This window comes from Cariama cristata, unplaced genomic scaffold (genome assembly GCF_000690535.1).
Source record: "Cariama cristata isolate BGI_N322 unplaced genomic scaffold, ASM69053v1 scaffold3933, whole genome shotgun sequence".
In the NCBI taxonomy this organism is placed as follows: Eukaryota; Metazoa; Chordata; class Aves; order Cariamiformes; family Cariamidae; genus Cariama; species Cariama cristata.
Window position 1 is genome coordinate 21,286 of NW_009606528.1, and position 21,285 is coordinate 42,570.

A 21,285-nucleotide genomic window follows, 5' to 3' on the forward strand; every position below is an offset into this window, starting at 1 on the left:
AATTAACTGTGTTGGATGACTTCAGGTCCTCCTCAGGGAAGGTGAGTTAATTTTGGTAATATGAGTGAAGGTAATCTTGGAGCTTTCTTCCAGTCATATTACTGCACTTCTCTTCACCCTATCGCCAGTTACTACCTGATAAAAAACTGGTTTGGGTCTTTCTAGTGCTGAGACTGCATCCTGTATTTTCCCTTAACATGGTCAATTTTATGGGAGGAACAAGTTTTGTAGGATTAGGCCAATACTTACTACAGTCATAGCTTTTACTCTAAAATAACTTAAAATACATATTAGTTTGCATTTTGCCCTTTTTATTTCTCGAAAGATTGTCAGTATATTAAGTAAATTCTCTATGGTTTTCACTTAGCTTCCCAAAAGAAACCATTCATGGAAAAGTGACATTATTTAACATTTTGGAACAATTTACTTGCACTGGTAGGCCATATTTTGAGTTACTTAATAAACATTTGATTAGAGTCTGTAGGCAGAGAGAAAGGTGGCACAAAGCCATGCTGCCACAGAAAACAACCGTGACTTTTGCTCTCATCCCACTTCCCTTAGAGTGCTCAAATACAAAAGGAGGGAGAAGCCCATGCCGTGCAGACACGTTAGCCTTCATGGGTTATTCAAAGAGGGAAATGTCCTTTGTTCCTCTTGTCTGCCTCTCTATATAACCTGAAGAAACATGTTTCTGTATAAACACTTAGCCTTCCAGCCATCATACCCATCTGATTGAAAACTCAGGATCTGGCCCTCCCAGAAGGGCTTAGTACTGTTCCCATAGAGCTCAATACTTTAAAAAGGAAAAAATGAAATTTTGGCTTCTTTTTGCAGAAAGCAATATATATTTTGATTATATCCAAATAGTGGGCAAGATTTTTTAAAATGCACTACCTAGATATCTGCAAATTACAAAACACAGAAAATGCAATGCAAACTTTAGCTATCTCAAAAAGTGAATGCCAGTCTGTTAGAAATAACTTGCATGAATAAATGCATATTCTCATGCAGAAGAGTATCCTTACTCTCACATAATGCATAATAATCATCTTCTCTTGTCTGTGAGAGAACAAACTTGATCCTGGGCTTTAAACTGAGAAATTTTTCAAATTACGATATGTTGTAAAAGGGGTATTCTTAAAAGCCAGATAAAAAGCTCTGTTGATATTTGCTCAGATCCTTTCAATAACACTAAGGGAACTGTTGGGATGGTTTCAGTTTACACAGAAGTCATGCAGCCTATTGTACGTCTGACAAATAACCACCATTAAAGTTGTTACAGCATGGTACTGTGCAAACCATGATTTGAGGACTTAACATGAAAGGTTTCTTTCTAGTTTTTCATTTAAACAACCAGCATTACTGCCAAAACACTGACCGTGGTCCATATTTGTAACAGGTTTTTAACATGACATAGCAGGTTTGATTGACAAGATTTTTAGGTCTTGTACCTTTAAGACTTTAGTATTCTCTTTTTCATATTTTTATGCTTGAGGCTTTACTGCTTAACTTGACAAAAAACAGTGTTGCTGCCATTTGTAAGTTTTCCTATAATATTCCTTTTACTAACTTAAAAACTGGCCTTACTGGGTTCAAATAGGCAGTATCCCTTTTAAGTGACCTTTGCAACCCAAGTGTTACTTGCTGTGGTTGAGAGTTTTTCGATATCACTGAAGAGACATTAAGATCTTTTGTTCCCATTAACACTTAAGCTCAGAAAACTGTGCTTAATATGTCTTAATTGCAAAACAAAACCTCAGTCCCAGTGGTCCTAAAAATTCAGTTGCTAGCACACTGGTTATTAAGAAGTATGTTAATGCCTACAAGGCACTGCAACGCACTTGGGTGTTTTCGGAATGTTGACTGAAGGTGAGATCTTAATAACTCCTTCCTTAGGATAATTTTTACCCTAGTTCCATCAGACATCCAAGCCTTTAACAAAGGCCAGATTTATTATTGGTTTTTTCATACCACAATGTTAATATTGTTAATACTCATTGTACACTATTGTAAAAAGATTAAAACAAAGTGTCTCAAAACAATTCAAGAGTTTTGAAGTTAGCCTCACCCTCTTCCCAGCTACTTGCATCTGTCCTGTTTATCATTTAAAAGAAAAACATCATCTTGAAGAAATAATTTCACTGAGGCTAAAGGGATACTGTCTTGTTCAGATGCCATGAAATTGCGAATGTGATCTGACAAAGCTGTCTTCTCTTGTGTTGTATGGAATGTCTGGATCATGCTTTCTGGGATATTTTTATTGAAATGCTCAGTGTGCGTTTCTGCAAAAAAAGACTTTGTTGCTCTTACAAGGCAAGCAGGTCTTTCTCCCTTTTCTTGTGTTCTCTTGACACTTTTGTGGAACTTGACAAGCCTGGAAAAATAATTTTTTGTAAAAATTTGTACAATAATGTTATAAAAAGTTTATAATCCTAGAACTGTTGTGTTAATTCTTGTGCAAAAACAGTATATTCAGAATAAAAGTTTATCATTTAAAATCAACAACTACTTTGATTGTTCACTCTGTATAATAAAAACATGTAAATAAGCACCTACATAATTTGCCATATAATACTTCTGATTTTGCTATATAATTGCACTCAGGTGTCTTAAAGAGGGATTTTTTCCAATGTGGAGACAGTGTCTTACCACAATTCTTATTGGGGTTCAAAGGGAGATGTGCAGCAAACCCTCATTTCTCCTTCATTTGTGGCTGTGAAAATTTTAAAACAGTGAAAAAAAAAAATTGTAACCAACAAAACCTGAGAGTCTGTAAAACACTCGGTAAAATAATAGTCTGCAAAGCATCTGAAGTAGCCCTGTTGTTCTGGAACAATTGCTTTTGGAAGGATTCTCATTTACTACTTTGTAAACATTGGTGAAGTCCAAGAGTTCATTCACATGGAGAAGCAGAATAAAATCAGATGGGTGCTGCCCAAGTAATTGCCCCACCTCTGACAAAGATTGCTGCGTGATTTATGAATTGGCTTCTGTACTGCTGCCGTTCTCAGCTAAGCATTAAATTCAAAGTGGATCTATGCACCTTGATAAACAGGCTCGAGATGTTCAGGAGTTGTTTCACTGGGTTTTCAGACTTACTGTGGTGGCACTGGAGATCTCCGTCAGAAAGGCAGGGCAGATGGCTGCAAGTGGCAACTGCTTTAGAAGCCTGATTTTAATCCTTGACTGCATATGTGTCAAAACCCAGAGAGAATGGCAGTTTTAAATTACTGCTGGATTTACCAAATCCCTGAGGAGCTGGGTAAACGAGTAAGAAATCCAATGCAGATTCTAGTGTTGCAAAATAACAGATCGCCCATGTGGAAATGCACAAGGCAGTGCATGACACTGTGCATCAACATCCAGAGATTACTGACCTCAACTAGATTAAATATTGCCGCCCAGCTACATGAACTCATTGTATTGTGTTTTCTGCATGCTGACTGCCATTGAGATGTAGAAATAAATAAGACTCCCAAATCCCTTCCTGGCACATGTTTAATTTAAACTCTGTATTACAATACACTAATTATTAAGTAGCAGGAGCTGACACTCTCAGAAAGCACAGGTTTTCTTTCCCCGCTTCTAGTACTTACAAGCATCTTTGACTTCATCAGTTTGATTTGGGAATGGCTGCGCTGCAGTGAGATATTCTATACCAGTCCCTGGTGCAAATCAAGCCAGAATACGCTTGGCCTGTCATATCATATTATTTTGAGAGATGACTCCAGTTTGTCCAATGCAGCTCTATTGCTGGTAACCATCTAGGAAAATCAAGCCATTCTGTAACACTGATGTTATAAAAACCCTTCACTGCCACATCTGTTAGCCCAGTGCTCCTTGCAATGCTCATCTGAACAAAATGCACACCCTACAACATTTTCTCTGCCTGTTGCAAAAGACATTGATAACAATCTCTCTGTTTCCAATAAACTATTAAGAGCTTTTGTCCCCAAAATGTATATGGAGGAAGAGGGAAGGAAAATGAGACTTTTTCAGGAGAATGATTTTATGTAAATTCTAACTGTATTTCTTCTAAATGTTTTATATGTATATTTATTTCTCTCTTTTCCTGATTGAGAATATCACATTCTCAGAAGCTGACTATTCTTTTAAAACCTTGTTCAGAAACCCACAAGCCTTTTAGTTAAGTCTCCACTTTTAACAGAACACTCACACCTCTGTTTCTTTTGGGATTTGAACTGCTTTTTCTTTGGATCTCACATGCATTTTCTTGACTAGATCTCCACTGTACATCCCATGTTTTGTAGAACAGATATTTGAACTTGGTAGTAAGTGTTTCCCTTGGGGAAATGGTAAACGTGTTTGTGATTTGTCTCACCTAAATGTAGTTGTCTACACTTAGTCATGAGTTCACTCTGCAGGGAAAAGAGTTCAGGAGCTTGCTATACAAGCCGCTGGTCCTGCCCAGGCTTTGACCATCTGCCTTAATGATCAGAAGGTGAATTCTTAAAAAAGAATTTTCTACTGCTGTTTTAGTAACATGCCTTTTCAAAGACAGGAATTATCACATTAAGTAAAAGCTGCATCTGCTGCTTTATCCACTACTTTCATGTTTGGTTTTTTTATGGGCTCCTAGTGCTGCTAGTTTCTGACAGCTGTTTTGAGAAAGGAAATATGAAATATAGCACTTCAGTGGTATTCAGTCTTCCTTTTCAAGAAGATCTTTCAAGTCACTGAATTAGTTATTTCAAAAATAAAATAAAACGTATGGAATTGGGAATGGAAGCTATCTCAGAATTGCCATTTTAACTTTTGTTGCTTTAGCCCAGAGTCTTGTGATCTTTGCCTCCGTTCTGTGGCTTGATTATTTAAAAATAAATTTTTGGAGCATTGTAATACACACACTATGGAAAGGGTAATTAACATGCTTGGAACACTGACTAATACTGCTATGTTTTGGTATGTGTGGTTAGCATGTATTATTCTTACAAGCTATTTTGAGTCCAAGCAATTAGTACTCACTATGGTAAGGGTTAGTCAGTTTGTCGTATAAGCTGTTATATCCTCAGGAATCAATTAGCTCTAAGAAAAATTTGCAGGCAACTGAGATTCAGCTCTGCCTGGAAATATACTGTAATACCCAATTTCAGTTGGCCTAGACGTTAGGAGCATTCTCCTGTCCTGCTTACCTGTAGTCTGCACAAAGGATAAAAGACTCCATATAATGGCAGAATTTGCTTTTGACATCTTTGGGGAATTCCAGTATGGGAAATAACAGGCATGAAAAGTTTGAGAACCTGGTGCTAAATCATGTGCAGTGGGATTCACTACGTGAGCACCAGGTGATTCCCTGGGTGTCTGTGTTCCTGCGCTGATCAGTGGAGATCCACGCAACATAGTGGAGAAGGGACAACTATTCAGATGACCAGCCACTGGGGGTTTGACTGCAGTTGCAGCTGCAGACACAACCTTTCTGTTGAAACCGGGACATGAGGCTTCCAGATCCAGAGAAAGACAGACTGAGCAGTGCAGATATATTAATTCAAAACTTCATTCTTCTATTTTGCTGGATCAAGCTAGTTCCTAGGATCAAGGTCTGGACTCAGTAAATTCCACCTAAGGGAAGACAGATGTGAAGTTTAGGCTATTAGCTACCAGAGAATGATACAGATTTATGTCTGCTTTAACAGCCATTGCTATGCAGACATAGTGGAAGAGATGCCAAACTCCAGGTCCTGAGAGAAGCTCGTTTCGGTGGTTGTGGTTGGAGCACAGTCTGGGCCAACACTGAATTCTTTCCAAAGTGGAGGGAAGGTAGTGGCAATGGTGAAGGGGATGTTACTCATCTTTTGCATCATGTGTTTCCACTTAAAGTAATTGTCTCAAAAGTGTAAAATCTGTTTCTAATCTGTCTTTAGTCTGAGGATATCTATGGGAGAGGGAACCTGAGCATTTATAGAGGCAGCAATGAAATCTAGCCTACAAGCTAGATGGCTACCTTGAATGGTCTTGCCATCAGGCTGTTGAAGAAAGTTCTACAATAAGTAGAAAAGCAAGCAGCTTAAAAGTTTCATTTTACTTTTTTTTAAAGAAATTGTTATCACTTCGTTACGGCATTATGGAGAAGAAATGGAAAAGTAGGTAGAACTTGAAGACTGAGAGAGTTCTGGAAAGGTTAGGTATTTCTACCTATGTAGATGGCAGTGGTGTGCAGGACATTCAGAATCACAGTTTTGTGTGTTTGGGGTCCCAAATTTTGACTAAGTCACATTTTAGTTCTTAGGTGCTATGATTTAGTGTTCTGAAGTTAGACAATGGTTCTGGGACATCTCTGAGTATGGTATTTATGCCATTAATAACTTGAGTTTTACTTTGACTGATTTTTTGTATTTATGCTCAATTTCAATCTAGCAAGTCACACAGTGTCAAGCTTTAAAACACATCCTTAATTTTCAGTGAATTAAAAGTCTCCCTATCCACAAGGAAAGCAGTTACGCTTAAACCTAAGCACTTAGTACTAGGAAGTAGGATTAAGCCCCAGCTTTGGTTTTAGTAGGCTATTTTATTGCTTGGAAAATATGTTGCTCATAAATTCAACCAAAAATTCCATATCCACTTGTGATTGTATCCAACTTTGCATAATCCTGTAGCTGAGGCAGTAGCATGGAAGAACAGTGGTGACAGATTGCTTCTGTTGAGGATCAGCTGGACACTGCTTTAACTGTCAGCTCATGGTAGAGTTAGGAAATTTTTTTTTTCTTGAACCTGACTTGCTGTGCAACCAGAAATGTGAAAGTAACATGGCCAGGAGGAAAGCAGATAGGAAAGTAATTTGTAGTTACAACAGCCTGCAGAGAGGGTACATCTGGCACTACAGTCATGCCTGCTGCTCTCCTGGAGGTCTATCTGCCAGGCTAAGGCGATGGCCGGGCAATGCCAGCGCTGCCTGGTGATTCTCTAGGAGTGAAGGGAAGAGCTGTCCACCTCAATGAAGGGAACTGGTGTGTCTATCTCTCTGTCTCCCTCTATTAACAGCAGGGAGTTCAATGAGCTACATCATATCTGAGTTTCCAGATACCTAAAATTTCACTGAGGAAAAATTGTAAGTCAGAGAGAATAGCTTTCAATTGCTTCCACACCTCTTGAGGAATCCAGGTGTTAAACTAAGATTTTGAAGTATTAAGATTTTTTGGGGAAGCATGCCTATGGACATAAATATTTTTATGCCTTTTAGATACTACTCATGAACTTCTAAAAACCTGCCGGTGTGCTTTGCTTTCACAAGGTCAAACAGCCCCACTGTGCTTTTCTGTGGCAGATGACATGAGTAAAACCATTCTTTAAAGCAGCCTGCACATAAGGCCTCCTTTGCAGAGCATGAAGGAACACCTACAGCGTGACACTTGATTTTTTAGAATCTGTAGCTGAGTGAATGTCTCAAATAGAAACCTGCCTTGTTCTGAATGAAAACCTATCCTGGGCACTGCACAGATAGGCACCTTTATTGTTTCCAAAAGAAGTTGTCTCATGTAAATGGATATTGTGTTAGTAGAAGGCTTGGGTTTTTTTAATAGCTTAAATAGCCATTTAAAAACTACAGAGTAGTGCGGAATACCATATTTTATAGCTCAGTCGTATTCACCCTGCTGTAACTAAGACCCTTGACTGCCTTCACCATGGTTGAGGCTTTTGCCTGCAATTTATAATTCAGCTGATTTATACAGTTCAATGGATCCCAGAATCAAGTACCGTAACAGTGCAGATGATGATGACAATGATAACAGAGGAATAGGTTTTTTTGGGGAGGGGTCCCACTAAACCCACCCGCTAACCAACCAACCAACCAAAACACCCAGATTATACATCCTTTAAAAGGTAACAAAAAATATGCTTGATTTATTTGATTGTCATTAGGAAACACAATATTTTTCATTGCTTTATGTTAGTATCTTTCTGCACTGTGGCGGGTTTTTTCCAAAGTTTATAACATGTGTAGTCAACCTGTATCAAAAATAAAGCCAAGCTAGTTCATTTTTAAGTGCAACATGGAATGAGTGCTATACGGGACATAACCTTTCTCCAATAGATACAGAATCTCTTATTAAAACTATAGGGAATTTAATAGCTATAGCTTTATAGGTTATCAGACATACTTAGCTTTAATTCTTGGTAAAATTAAATTCACAATTGCTGAACTGAATAGCTAATTTCTATTCCAAGCAAATCAGAAATGCCAGGTGGTTCAATCAGTAGTGTACCAGTGAGGCTATATTTAAATTGTAGGTAGATAGTGAATGTCTTGCTACAATGTTGCTTGTGATGAACTCAGTGCTTAAAAGTTAAAGGTCTGTTTGTCTGTTAAAATTGTCCTGTACTGTTTTTTTCTGACACTGTTATGCGTTGTAATGCACTTAAGGAAGAGTCTGGATTTTCAAGACTGCCAAACGTTGGCCTCTCAGAGCAGAAACTGGAAGAGGAGATTGAAGGATTAGCCACTTCTGAAAAGCAGACATATTTTGTTAAGGAAAGTAAAATCTTAACCATCCTGGAAAAGATAGCTGCTCTTTCTCTAGGCTAATGGCAACAAGAAGCTTGAAGCCAGTGAGCCATGTAAGAATACAAAGCTGTGAGATGCCAGACTCTGTATGGATGATGCATAGAGCGGAGCGCACAAACAGAGACTCTTTGAAGTTCATGCTGATACCCAGTGAGACTGGTATCCATACTGTTCACGTCTCATCATTTAGGCCAGTGATGATTGTTCTTTGCTACCCATGTAAGTGACTCATTTCTCCTCCTTCCTAGCCCGTGCAGGCTCCTAGCAGACTTCAACCCCTGTGCTCAGCAGCACAACCACGGTGGTGCTACTTGCAGCAACTTGCAGGCATCTTTCAAATGTTTCTACACACAAAGACACAGCAGAATGAGCTGCAGTCTTTGTATCCGATGGCATTACTCACCATTGGTTGGAGGAAAACCTGACAGAGGAAATGCATAATTAAAACCACAAATAATAAAATTTGAAAAGTATATCTAGAGTGTCTGGATATAGTTTTGCATGGAGTAATACAATCTTCGGCAGTGCCAGGCTATTGCCTTCTGGAAACATTGGGTGGCCTGAAATTAATTTAACTTTTGCTTATGTAAAAATGTTCAACTTCATGACAACATCTGTTAAGAACCCGAAGGTTATAATGTCCAACTTGCATTTATATGAAATAGAACCAGATGCAGCTGTTGCGAAACAGACTATAAAATCATCTGAATATTTTTAAAGTGATTTCATTGATATTTTGTCTCATGTTTTCTTACAATTCATGATTAATATTTTTAAAGGTGATTTATCTTTCATCTTGGATTCGGCTATTGTTGACCTAACCTTAAGAAAACATGATGGAGGTTGAGAAGAAAGAATGTTTGCTGAATGTAATATTTTTTATATATTTCAATTAGCAAAACATGAATTAAAGTCTGTCCAGTTGTAAATTATGGATATTAGAAGAGTATTTTGTGTTCTTTTTTTTCTTTTTTTTCTCCCAAGCAGAGCAAAGCTGAAGAATTCTTGTCTTTCTATTATACTGCTGTGGCTGTGCCGAGTGGATTAACAATGGATTGTCCTTTTGACTCAGCAACTGTGATTGATAGAGGTAGAATATATGTAGCAGACTCTCTTTCTACCTCTTTTGTATTACTAATAGTAGGTTATAATAATTAAAGGACACAAGCCTCATCTTCATTTCTGGTTGTGGAAATTCAAAAAACATTTGTTCTGAAAGTAGAAATGATATTTATGGAAAAGCTTTCTGAGGTTTCTGGTGGTACCATCTGGTTGCTCCACCAAACAATTGTTGCAGTTAATTGTCTGAAAACCATAGAACTGAAGCACTTGCTTTAAATTTAGCACTTGTTTCACTATATTGCTGGGGGGAACGTTGCACATGCATAAAGCCAAGTATGTGTTTAAATACTCTCACTGAATAGAAGTATCTAACAGCTAATACATTGATGTCTACAGTGGGAGTTCTGTTATGCTCCTTTTCAAAGCTACTTTATGCTTGAGATGTCACTGCTAATTTTGTCTTTTACTATTTTGGGGTTGCATATATTAATGCTTTTTTAAAAAAAGACAAAAAAGTACCATTTTTAAGAATGATACCTTAAACTCTCAAAATGAGCTATTGCAATTTTCCTCATGCCAAAAAAAGAAAAAAAAAAAAGGAAAAAGTGTCTTCTCTATAAGAATTTTTTAAGTTATTTCAACAAATGACAAAATTAACAGTAAACTCCTATTTGAATCACTATGACATCTCAGGACTTATGTGGCACTTGATGACACATCAAACCTTCATTGGCAAATGAAATAACTACTAAAAATGTGACGAAACATTGTGAGTTTTGTTCTGTGTAACAGTTCCATATCCCTATTGCAAAGATTATAAAGAAAATACTCCAGCCATATTCCTGCCTCTTTCAAAAGCAAATCATTGGTCTCTAATTCACCTGAGGAATTAAATGTATTTCAGTTTGTATGAAATACAGAGGTCCGATGTAATCCACAAATGAAGGCTGATAAATAATTTGTGAAATTAGAGTGCAATGTAAGGAAAGCTGACAATGTATCTAACAACTCTACTGTGAAGCCAGGCTCCTTCTGAAGAGACCAGTCATGTTTGTGACTTGCTAGGTAAAGGCTATGAAATAACTCTTCCATTTTGTTTGTTTGTTTGTTTGTTAGTTTGTTTCTAGAAAAGGGGCTGTTATACAACTGCACTTAACATTTTAGACACAATAAAGGCTGTGAAGTTAATCCACGGGTAAAGGTGTGTCCCACTCCGTGTGAGGCCGGGTGCACGCACTCGGAGCCTGCTCACCCAACGCCTTGTACTGCTGAGAAGGGCCTTGGGGGAGCAGAGCTGCTGTCCCACTCCTTGGCCTTCGCACCTCAACCATGGCCATGGGCATTGAACGAGCAGCGTATGGGACACCTGGGCTTTATGGCATATTGCATCCACATTGACAACTCATAGTTGGTTTCTAGTTCTACAAAAGTGGTTGAAGTCTTTTCTTAAGGGCATTTCCCTGTTGCATGAGCTGATCTCCAGTTTATTTATATTTTGGGAGAGGGGAAAGAAGTCAGTATTTCCATTAGATAACATCATGTTCAGTATTAAGAGTTCACTTCCCCCCAAAATACTAATCAGTACTCATGGGGAAAAGGAAAACTTTGATCTCTCAGATCCTCAAGGTTTTTTTCTAATTGTCAAAAACCCCCAAGTAATGGTTTAGATTTTATTTTTACACATATGCAAAGAAGGTAAATACCCCAGAAATCTAATAGTCCATAAAGCTTAGGACACATTCAGGTGGTGTGAAAGAACAGCCAGAATGACCTCTAGTCCCCCAGCTCTCTTGGGAACTGGGGTAGAAGCTTAAAAAGGACAGATATGGAGTATGATTTTTTAAGAACATCAGCAGATCTTCTTGGAGTTACTAACTGATCATGGTAACAATTGTGCTTCTGAAATGTAAACGATCACATTCAAAAATAAGCAATTTATGGTGTTAAACCGCTGTTGGACAGAATCACTGCAGGGTAATACCAAGCACAATAGTTTTAATGACAGTTAATCAGCTGAAAAAAACCATATATTAAACTTGAAAACAAGTTTGGACCTTTATTGTCTATTGTCTGTGCAAATTGGTAGGTCCAGTTATCTAAGCTAAATTCATCTCACACTGAGTGGTAGCTGCAGTACTTTAATCCAGTAAAAGCAAAATGGTTTTTATAAACAAAATTATCAGGTAAGTTTGAGCTTATCTTTTGTTCAGTAACTTGATTTCTTAGCTTTTAAAGTCCAATTTCTTCCTATTTTTCTATGAAGAAAAGTTTTTTAAAAAAATAAAAGTCTGAGCTTCTCAGACCCCAGGTGCAGGTTTTTAAAATTAAGGAATATTGAGAGACTCCTGCTAGAAAAACACCAAAACTCCCAAAGTTGTTTTGGGGTGAGGTGGGGTGGGCTTCTTTTCTTTTTTTTTTTTCTTTTTTCTTTTGGTCCTTCATGCACCTGCACATTTTACACTGTTTTTTTAAACAGCTGTGGTAGTGTAAATGTTGCCTGTCACAAAAACATATGCCCTAGCAATCACAAAAAACTATAAGCTGTTTGGTGACTGAAGAAGTTTCTCAGAACACTTTTCTAGCAAATAAATTAATATATTTCATAACCACAGAGCAGCATTTACAGTCAGTGCTAGAAAGATGAATGTGGGGTAATGTAAGATATACGTGACTTTCTTTTTCTGTCAGTGACTTCTTTTTTTACTGAGAACTATGAAAATGGATTAATGATAGATTTTTCTTACTCTAGTCCATGCTGAAACTCAATACCTGTCTTACCCTCTATAAGAAATCATAGACGAAAAGTGGACAGAGGCTTTGTTTAAAGTGTGAGGAACGTACAAATATGAGACAGAAACAAGAATGTCATAACAATATATAAATTAATAATGAATATGTGAGATCAGTATCTTGCAAACTTAAGGCACATGAGCCTCTCGTGTGAGCTGTCCTGCTGACTTCAGTGGAAAGCTCATGTGACTTGAATTATCTAAACAAGAATTCTTGCATTAGACACAGGAATAACTTTAAAGTACTTCATTTGCTTCTTTCTCTTTGAGGAATGCATGTTCTTGGATTTAAGGTCAGGGCATTCCACCTTTGTAAAAGTCCACACACTGAGATAATAACATTAATAATAAAAAGACGAAACTCATTTCTTTTGCACACTTCTGAGATCACTCCTCCAAGTTCAGGTACCTGCATTTTGTCATTCCTTTGGCAGTTGTTTGCATTTCCTTGTAAATGCCAGAGCTAGGTAAAATGTGGCATCAAGTATCTCATCAGTTTGGAGATGCAGCGTTTTAAATGTGTTTGCTTATGATTCTGCTTATGGTGAAATAATAGAGTAAAAATGTTCATACTCTACATGGGAAGTTCAGTGTGTCTCCTCTCTTCTTGCAGAAGTCACCAAAGATCAGGATGAGCTTTGCTTCTTACTGTTTTCACCACACACTAGAGAAGAAAGGCCATTCTCTATTAAAAAACAAAAACAAAAACAAAACCAAAACAAACAAACAAACAAACACCAAAGAAAAACCCAAAAGAAACCTCAAACCCTCAAAACAGAAACCAAAAAAACCAATATGATATTATGTTATTCAAGCCAGAAAGGGTTGTGGCAGTGGAGTTATAAGTCTGTAATAACTTCCCTGGGCATCTTTACAGAAGGACAATTACTGCTAATCTGTTAGATGATAGTCCTGATAGAAGCAACCTATCTATTGTGGGATTTGTTGATACCCTTACTTTCCTTGTTGTCTTCCCAGGCCAGTCTGTAACTTCTGTATTTCTTGTTTAAGACTTTATTCCTGTTAGGCTACTTAGGGAAGTGTTGTGTAGGACAGACTGTCACTTTGCCTTTCAGTCCTGTCCTGAGAATTCCTCCTGTTGACAGGGGAAAAAAGCACATGTATGTATGTAACAAAAAGTGAAGGATAATTATTATTCACTAATTGTTTAATCCAACCTGGGCAAAATTGAAATGTTATTTTTTCTCTTCAGTTTTGGATGAGGTCTTTATCTCCTTCCTGGTTTATAGTTACACTGACGAGTTTATGACATCACTACTATGTTTTCCCAACTATAACAGTATAGCCAACTGCTCCAAGCAGTGGAAAAGTACTGGTGTACGACTTACAAACGACAGGTATGAGATTTGTGGATGTCTGAGCTCGCATGAGCCATTACCAACAAGAAGAAGTCAGTGTTTGTTAGATGATACTCATGTCCATAACATCAATAACTTCTGCAGCCTCATAAAAACAGCCTTTGTAATTACAATTTTGACCAGAGTGGTTGCTGAAGAGGTCTGCTTTACACAGATTAGAAAGGGAGAAAATTCTCCTACCTGAGGGTCACATCCCATCTGTAACCAAAATGCCATCTGTGTAGAGCAGCAGAGGAGGTCTCAGTCACTTCAGCATTCTCCTCATATAACCCAAATCACTGCAGGGCTGCAGTAGGTCAGAAGCAGTTAGTCTGGGGCTCACAGCCACAGACATTTTGTTCTTTTAATTGTGGTTAATGGGAAGTAGGAATTCAATGGCGAGACTAGTTCAGGCAAAAAGCTTACACAGTAAATTAAATAATAAAAAATATATTGTCCTAGATTAGAGGCAAATTTTCCCAAGCCGTTAGCTATGGTTCACCACAGGCTACAGCCTTGGCTAAAGATATACCTCCACAGTGGGACTGCGCAGATAAAGCTGTTTCACCAGGCATGTAGCAGCAGTCAAATTCCTAATGTGGGACAATTCTCTAGTTACTTTGTGATGTTAGAATAAATTCAAAAATGAGGCTGGTGGATGGATCCAGCTGCAAATGCTAGTTGCAAAGCCCCTTGGATGTAACTCTGTGCTTCACAGCCTTGATCCCATCTCTAATTACAATCAGCCTAAGGGAAGAAAACAGAGAAACCTTGTCAAAAATGAGCCAAAACCCAACCATGTGAATATACATGACCATGTTGCACAAGTGCAACCTATGTAATGCAGGTGACTGGCCTAAAAGATTATAATACACTCTCTGGCTTTAAAATGTACGGGTCACACTCTAAATTCATATTCACAACTCATCTGGGATAAAATGCATCGCGCTCAGAATTTGTTGGCATTTCCACATGGTTAATTATTTCTTTTTTCATTTTCTCACATTTTGCATAGGAGTGTGACTTCTCTACAGTTTCACACTCAGTGCTGAGACAATGAACTCCCTGCCCACAGGGCTTGCCTACTTCCATCTAACTGATGGGAGGCACGATGCATCCTACTTTATCTTTGTACTGAAAATATGTACAGCAATTGAGAACTATACTCACACAAATCTTCCTAACAGCACTGTTTGGGCCTCAGGCTGAACTTAGAGTCTGTCTGAAAGACTTAACAAGAAGAACTAGGAGATGATATTAAAACATTGTGGCACAGACTAAGTCCATTCACCTCCCCTAGGTATTGTGAAGGGAAAAGGCTAAGCAGGGAGGTCAGCTAAGTCACTTCAGATGTGTATGGTAGGAAGAAATACTTGTGGTGTGACATCCATACTGATGTGTTTTTGGCTTCAAGCAAAGTGTAGCGTGAGTTTATGAGAGCCATGTATGTAGGACTATATTAAATATTTTCTTTAATATAAATGGACAAGGCCATACACCTGACCTAAAAATTGGTACATTTATTATAAGTCTGGGGCTGTGAGTGTTATTTACATCTGCCAAGAATCCTAATTAGAAGCTATCCGGCCTCCACACCTTCAGCCAAAACAGTTTGCCCTGGGAAGTAAAGGAGCAGATAAAATGGATGAGAAGCTTTCACACTCATTCAGCAGTCCAGAGATGGGACAACTATCCTGCTTGCAGGCAGGAGCTGTACAAATACAGCTTCTCTTGCCCACAGGAGCTTGGTCAGGTAGAGAGGTCCAGGAAATCCTTTCACATTTGTGTGCACGGTGAAAGCAAGAGCACACTGAGAGCAAGGCTGATGTGAGCAGACCAGCCAGATCCCAGAGAGGTGGTGGGTGCAGCCTCACAAATAAGTTTGTGTTGCCAATCACTGATGTGGGTTGCTACAAGGCAGGATTTGGAAATGAGCACCTTGGTAACTTAGCTGCTGGAGGCAGCGCTCCTGGAAGAGAATGCAAATCACAAAATTTTGAGTGGCATCTCATTTGCTCTAAGTACCTTGCTGTTGATGTTAAAGCCAAAAAGCTGTTAATAAGTTAAATCCCCCTTAACAGTTTCTACTTTAATCCTCCAGCAGTGTCAGCATGGTACCTGTATCAAGAGAAGCAGAGTCAGACATTAAAAGTGGTAACCATCCCTCATAGCAAAACAGTGCCCTGGTGACTCTGAGGTTTGGGAGTTTATACCAGAGACTATAAAAGGAAAGAAGCATGCAGGGAAAAAAAGGGATTGACAGTTTATCTGACAATGATCCAGTTTAAAAGGAAGACAGCCCCTCTTGGTATAAGTCTTTATAGCTTTCTTGAAGTCCATGGTTAGCTGCATCAGGATTTGTGACTCTTATTCATCAATTTGATTTTGAAGTAACAACTCAGCAGTCTTTTGGCTCTCTCATTTTCGACTACCAGGTTGTAAAGCCATTGAAAGTTTCTATAAGCTCTGGAAAAAAAATATTCAGCTTTTAGTGCTAGGCCATTGGTTTTCCTATATGTGTAGATTTCTGACTGAGAAAAAGAAAGTTAAAAGGATAATTTGATTGCTCTATTGCATATTTTGAATTCAAATTGACTATGAGCTTTTAAAATGCAAATTCAATAAACCAGCGCTTAGATACACACAGTCTAGTTTACAGCCGCTTCTAATGTTCACCGTTTATCCTGTAAATAGTATGAAGCTGAGAAAGGTAAGTGGGGTGATGTTCAGCCATGATATATGGATAGAATTTTGGCTTCTGTTGCCTTGGAAAAATATCTCTGGTTAAATATATTTAGGTACCTACATATTTTGAAAAATGAGGCACATAGAAACTTAGCCAAAGTTTTCTGAAAGTTAGAAAGGCGGAGCATTTGGTTTGATTTGCGTCATCAATAAAGCTTAACTCTGAATCTTGTTTCTCTGCCAGGAACCATGCAAGTTTCTATTGAATTTTTCAGGTTTTTTGTTTGGGTTTTTTTTGTTTGTTTTTTGAGAAAAAAAGCTTCCTCTAGATTTTCCTCCAAAACTGAATACTCATTGGAAAAAGTACTTTTTCATGTTTATTTTTCAAATTACTTTCTTAATTAAAAGCCAAGTAAAGGAAAATCTTGAGAATCTTAAATATTCGATCATTAGGACTCCACGTGTAGCTACACTGCTTGCACATCTGGAAGTTGCCTGCAGATGCTTTTTTACTCAAAGGCCCATATTCCATAGTCATATACATAGTCCAAAGCTGATCTGAGTTGAAGACTGCAGATTTTCTTACATGTCTGTGAAAGAAGCTAATATAAAGCACTGAGAACCTTGTTACACTGGGAGATTCATATTTTTCAAATAATTTATGGTATGAGGAAAGAGTTTGTTTTAGAAAATAAACACAGAAACAAAACAAAAATGGAAAAAGTCACCATTACCTTTTACTTGATGATTCTTTGCTCCTCTAAATACATGGGGAAAATATTAGCTTTTAAGAATATATGCACCAGTCCCACTGATCAGTTTTACTCGGTGATAACCTTCCTTTGAAACAGCAAAATTGCGAGAATCCTGTAACAGAGTCTCTTGAAGGAAGAGACTGGGAAGGACAGATATCCATGGCAGGGAACCAGATCAGGGTTCCCTTAGGATCAGAGTAACTCATGTCCAGGAGGCTAGATCACTCTTTCGTAAAGGCAATTTCCATCCCCTTTGCTCAAGCTGAATTCATATCTGCTATTAATATGAGCATCCCCGAAGTAAAGCACTACTCAGTGTCAGGCTGTCAGATTGAGAGTCCTGTGAGATGTTTTGCAGAGCCTTCTTGCCAACAACCTGACAACACCTATGTCAGAACTATTCTACCAGCAAGGAGCACCAGTTGTATGTGAAGTACTTGGGGATTTACCTCCTTTTATCTTGCTATCAACTGCTATCACAACCTATTCCTTCATGTATGAAAAAAGAAAATGAAGATGTTACAGGTAATAACACTTCCACTCTGTGAAATCAGTCATAAAGGAGTATTCTGGAATGTCACAGCTTGTGTAATGTAATCCTGTAATTAGATGCCATCTCCTCAAGAGCCTGCAGTCCAAAGATGTCAACTTTACCTAAAGCTTCTGATATAGAGAAAAAAAGGAGATGGAAAATAACAAAAATAAATAGCAGCTTTATGAGGCAGAATGAAATTGTGTTGTTAGCAGGGAACTGTGGAGCCAGGGAGGGTTAAGGGTAATGGAGATGACAGGTATTTTGTAGGATCTGAGTCTTCTTTTTCCTTGAAGGGACTTGTTGTTAAAAAGGCAGACCTAATATTGCTGCAGAGATCTTTGAATACCTGCAAAATATTTGGAGCATGGATGAAGACAGATGCTGTTACAAATACAGCACTTTCCAAGGAAGGTGCAAGGGAATGGCATCTGGGAGAGCCTGAGCCTTGTGTAGAGGACTGAGGCACTGAGAATGTACGGGTGTCTTTCCAAGCTTCAAGATATGTCACCCTGAGAACAGAGTGGTCCTTGCTAATTTTATAGAAAAAAAGGAGAAGAGATGCCCACTTTCTGGAAAAGGTCCCAATGCCATATAGCTGTTTTGACTCCTTCCTGAGGTGTCTAATTCTGCCTTTTCACTGCTCAATCAGGGTTCTGGATCTCATTCAAATAGTTTGCTGTCTACAAAGAAGTTACAGTGGCATCCATATTTTTTTCTATTCTTGGCTTTTGTTTTCTTTTCTTTGCCTCTCCGATTTCTCATCTTTAAAATGGGAATAACTTTTTTTCTTTCAAAGAAGTGCCAAAGAGAAGTTGAGCAGTCTTGTAACACAAAAGCACAAGGTAGGATCCATCGCATCTAACTTTGTGTGTCTATATTCTAGATGTCTGCTGTTGAGCTCAATACTTGACTTTCTGTCTATGATGGATGAAAGAGGTAGTTTTAGACACTTTCTACCTTATGTCTAGATGTCTCCTTTTAGGATGAGATGACATTCACCCTACCAATGCCTACATCTGTCTACTGACTATAAGAGACAGGTATACACTTTCACATTGTAGGCTTCACTGTGTGGTCAGATTACTCCCATGCAGTATCCCTGGTTCAGCCACAGGTATCCTGTGAGATCTCTGGCAAAACATCTCATCATTCCATGTCCATTCCCCACACATAAACCATTCATTCATCACACAATTGTAGTGCTAACCACTGCCTGACCTCTCTGTTAGACTGGAGGTTGGTCAGGGCAGATGATTGTCCTCTATTAAGTGGAATCACAATCCTATTTGTAGCTATGAAGTGTTACACTGATTATAGTAATTTGTAATGTCATACTATTGGTTCATTAATATTTGTTAAAATACTTTGAAGAAGTGAAGTGTTGAGAATGATACAGAGTTCAAATAATGAGAAAAAGCAAAGGAATGCACTGTACAGAAGAGGGTGAGAGAATAGCTATTGGAGAACTGTAGGTCAGCACTTGTTGTGCAGTTTTGTAATCAAAGTGTAACCTTTAGTCCAGCTTTATGGTAAATAGCTTGAAGTCTACCTAGTGTCTGTCTCCTAAGGATCTCTATCGTTCCTCAATGAAAATGAGTGGGTGCTTAAAAATATGAATTATTGAATTCTGTAAACGTAGTCCAGGCAGGAAAGCTAAAACAGATTAATAAAAAAGTAACAAAGGGCAGCCCCCTGTGATTCTGATGTTTCCAAAGGTTTGGAATTTATTAAGATAACAAGGCAAATCCTTGTGTTTTCCAGAAAGGAACAAATCTTCTCCCAACCAACAATAAATTAATTTTCCTAATTTTTGTGGATGGACATACATTTTCTCTTTTCCTTCTTCAAAATACAGCATTCAAAAAATGACTGTTTGTCAAAGATTTATTTATTTTGAGATGTGCATGAAGCACTGTCTTGCCAGGATCTAAATAATTTAGAACAGGACAAAAACACATGTGGGATTTCTGCTTTAATCAATGTCAGTTCTGTATACTCTGCAAAGGGATTTTCCAAGGGTTAATATATATTATGCATTGTCATTATTAATTTCTTCTCTATATAAATAAGACAACATTTCTACTGAAGTAAGGTCCAGATGGTACTCCAAGCTTATAGCTCTCTAATGCTTTTTTCGCCTTAAGTTTTCCTAGCACTTTTAATAAGAGACTATGAAGACTAGTCTGTAGAGTTTCCAAAAGCAACCAAAAACTTCCAAATGAAACAAAAGAACGCTGAACTTTATAATTTCCTACCAATTCAGTTATAAATAGTACCACTAATGGAGCTGCTGACAAATGCCTCATAGTTCTATGTGAGGGGGACCTCAAGGATAAAGCATATACACGGTTTAGTCAAGTTTACGAAGTGTGGTGGAGTGTGATACAGTGACACTCAAAACTCGGCAAGCTAAAATTGTGTAACACTTGTTCAGGCAACAAAACCCTACACTCCATTTCTTTAGTACGTTTCACAATCAGTTTTATACTAAGGTGGCTTCTTTTATGTATAGAGCCTGAATTTACCATGTATTTTAAACTGCTTTCTGTCTATGCATAGGATTGTGTAAGTGCAGTCTCTGTGCCTCCATCAAGTGTTAGTCTGTCACTGTGATTCAGGCACTTTACACAACTAGGATGTAATGCAAGGTGTTCAGGATATTTTGGAATTAAGCTGGGTCCTCAAGCACCTCAAGAGTTTCAGCTCCTCCAGAATTAATCATAGTAAATAATCACCAGTGGATGGTGGTTTTGGATTTAGAGTTTGGACTGAGATACTCAGTAACAATGAATTAATGCTCTTAGCAAATCATTATGTTTCAATCCTCAAGCTATCGATCCTGTCAATAGCTACTTGAGTTTAGGAATCCCTGTTTCTCCACTTTTCTTCCAGAAGTTGAATGGAAGGAAAGAGAAGCCAGTTGTCTAGAGAACAAGAGAGAGGCAGAAAATCTCTCAAATCCTATACCAACACAGATTTGCTGAGCCAGCTTTCACTTTTCTGAATGACCACCACTGCGGTCTTGGCTTAAATCCATAATGGAGATATTTGGAAACTGCATTTAAATGCATTTTGAAAGGGGGGGACGAAGAGCAATGCTGAAAACGCATTATTTTTCTAAAAAAGATTAAAAGTTCATATTTAACTGAAAAACTCCAACTCCACATTTTAAGCAGATGTACAAAGATTTTCCTGTTCTTAAGGAGTATTTTTTGTGTTGTGATTTATCTGTTTTCAGTTTGTCACTCTTTATGTTTTGGATTTTCAATAGAAAACGAAACACACACAGAAAAAAAAAAAAAAGGATATTAAAGGAAAGGTCCATGGACATATCTTCTTGAAACAGCTATTTTCAAAGAAAAGCATTTTTTATTGAAATATTTGTAGTAGCTCTACTAATTATATTTAAAGCATTTCCTCTAGATAGGTAATTTTTTTAAGAATATTGTCTTTTCTCAACAGACATTTAGTTCATTTCTCTGATAGTCCCTTGTGAAGTCACTGAAGAAAGAAAAGAGGAGGACATCAAAGCACCCATAGTCAGCAGATTCATCATCTTCCAGGATAAACTTTTGCAAAA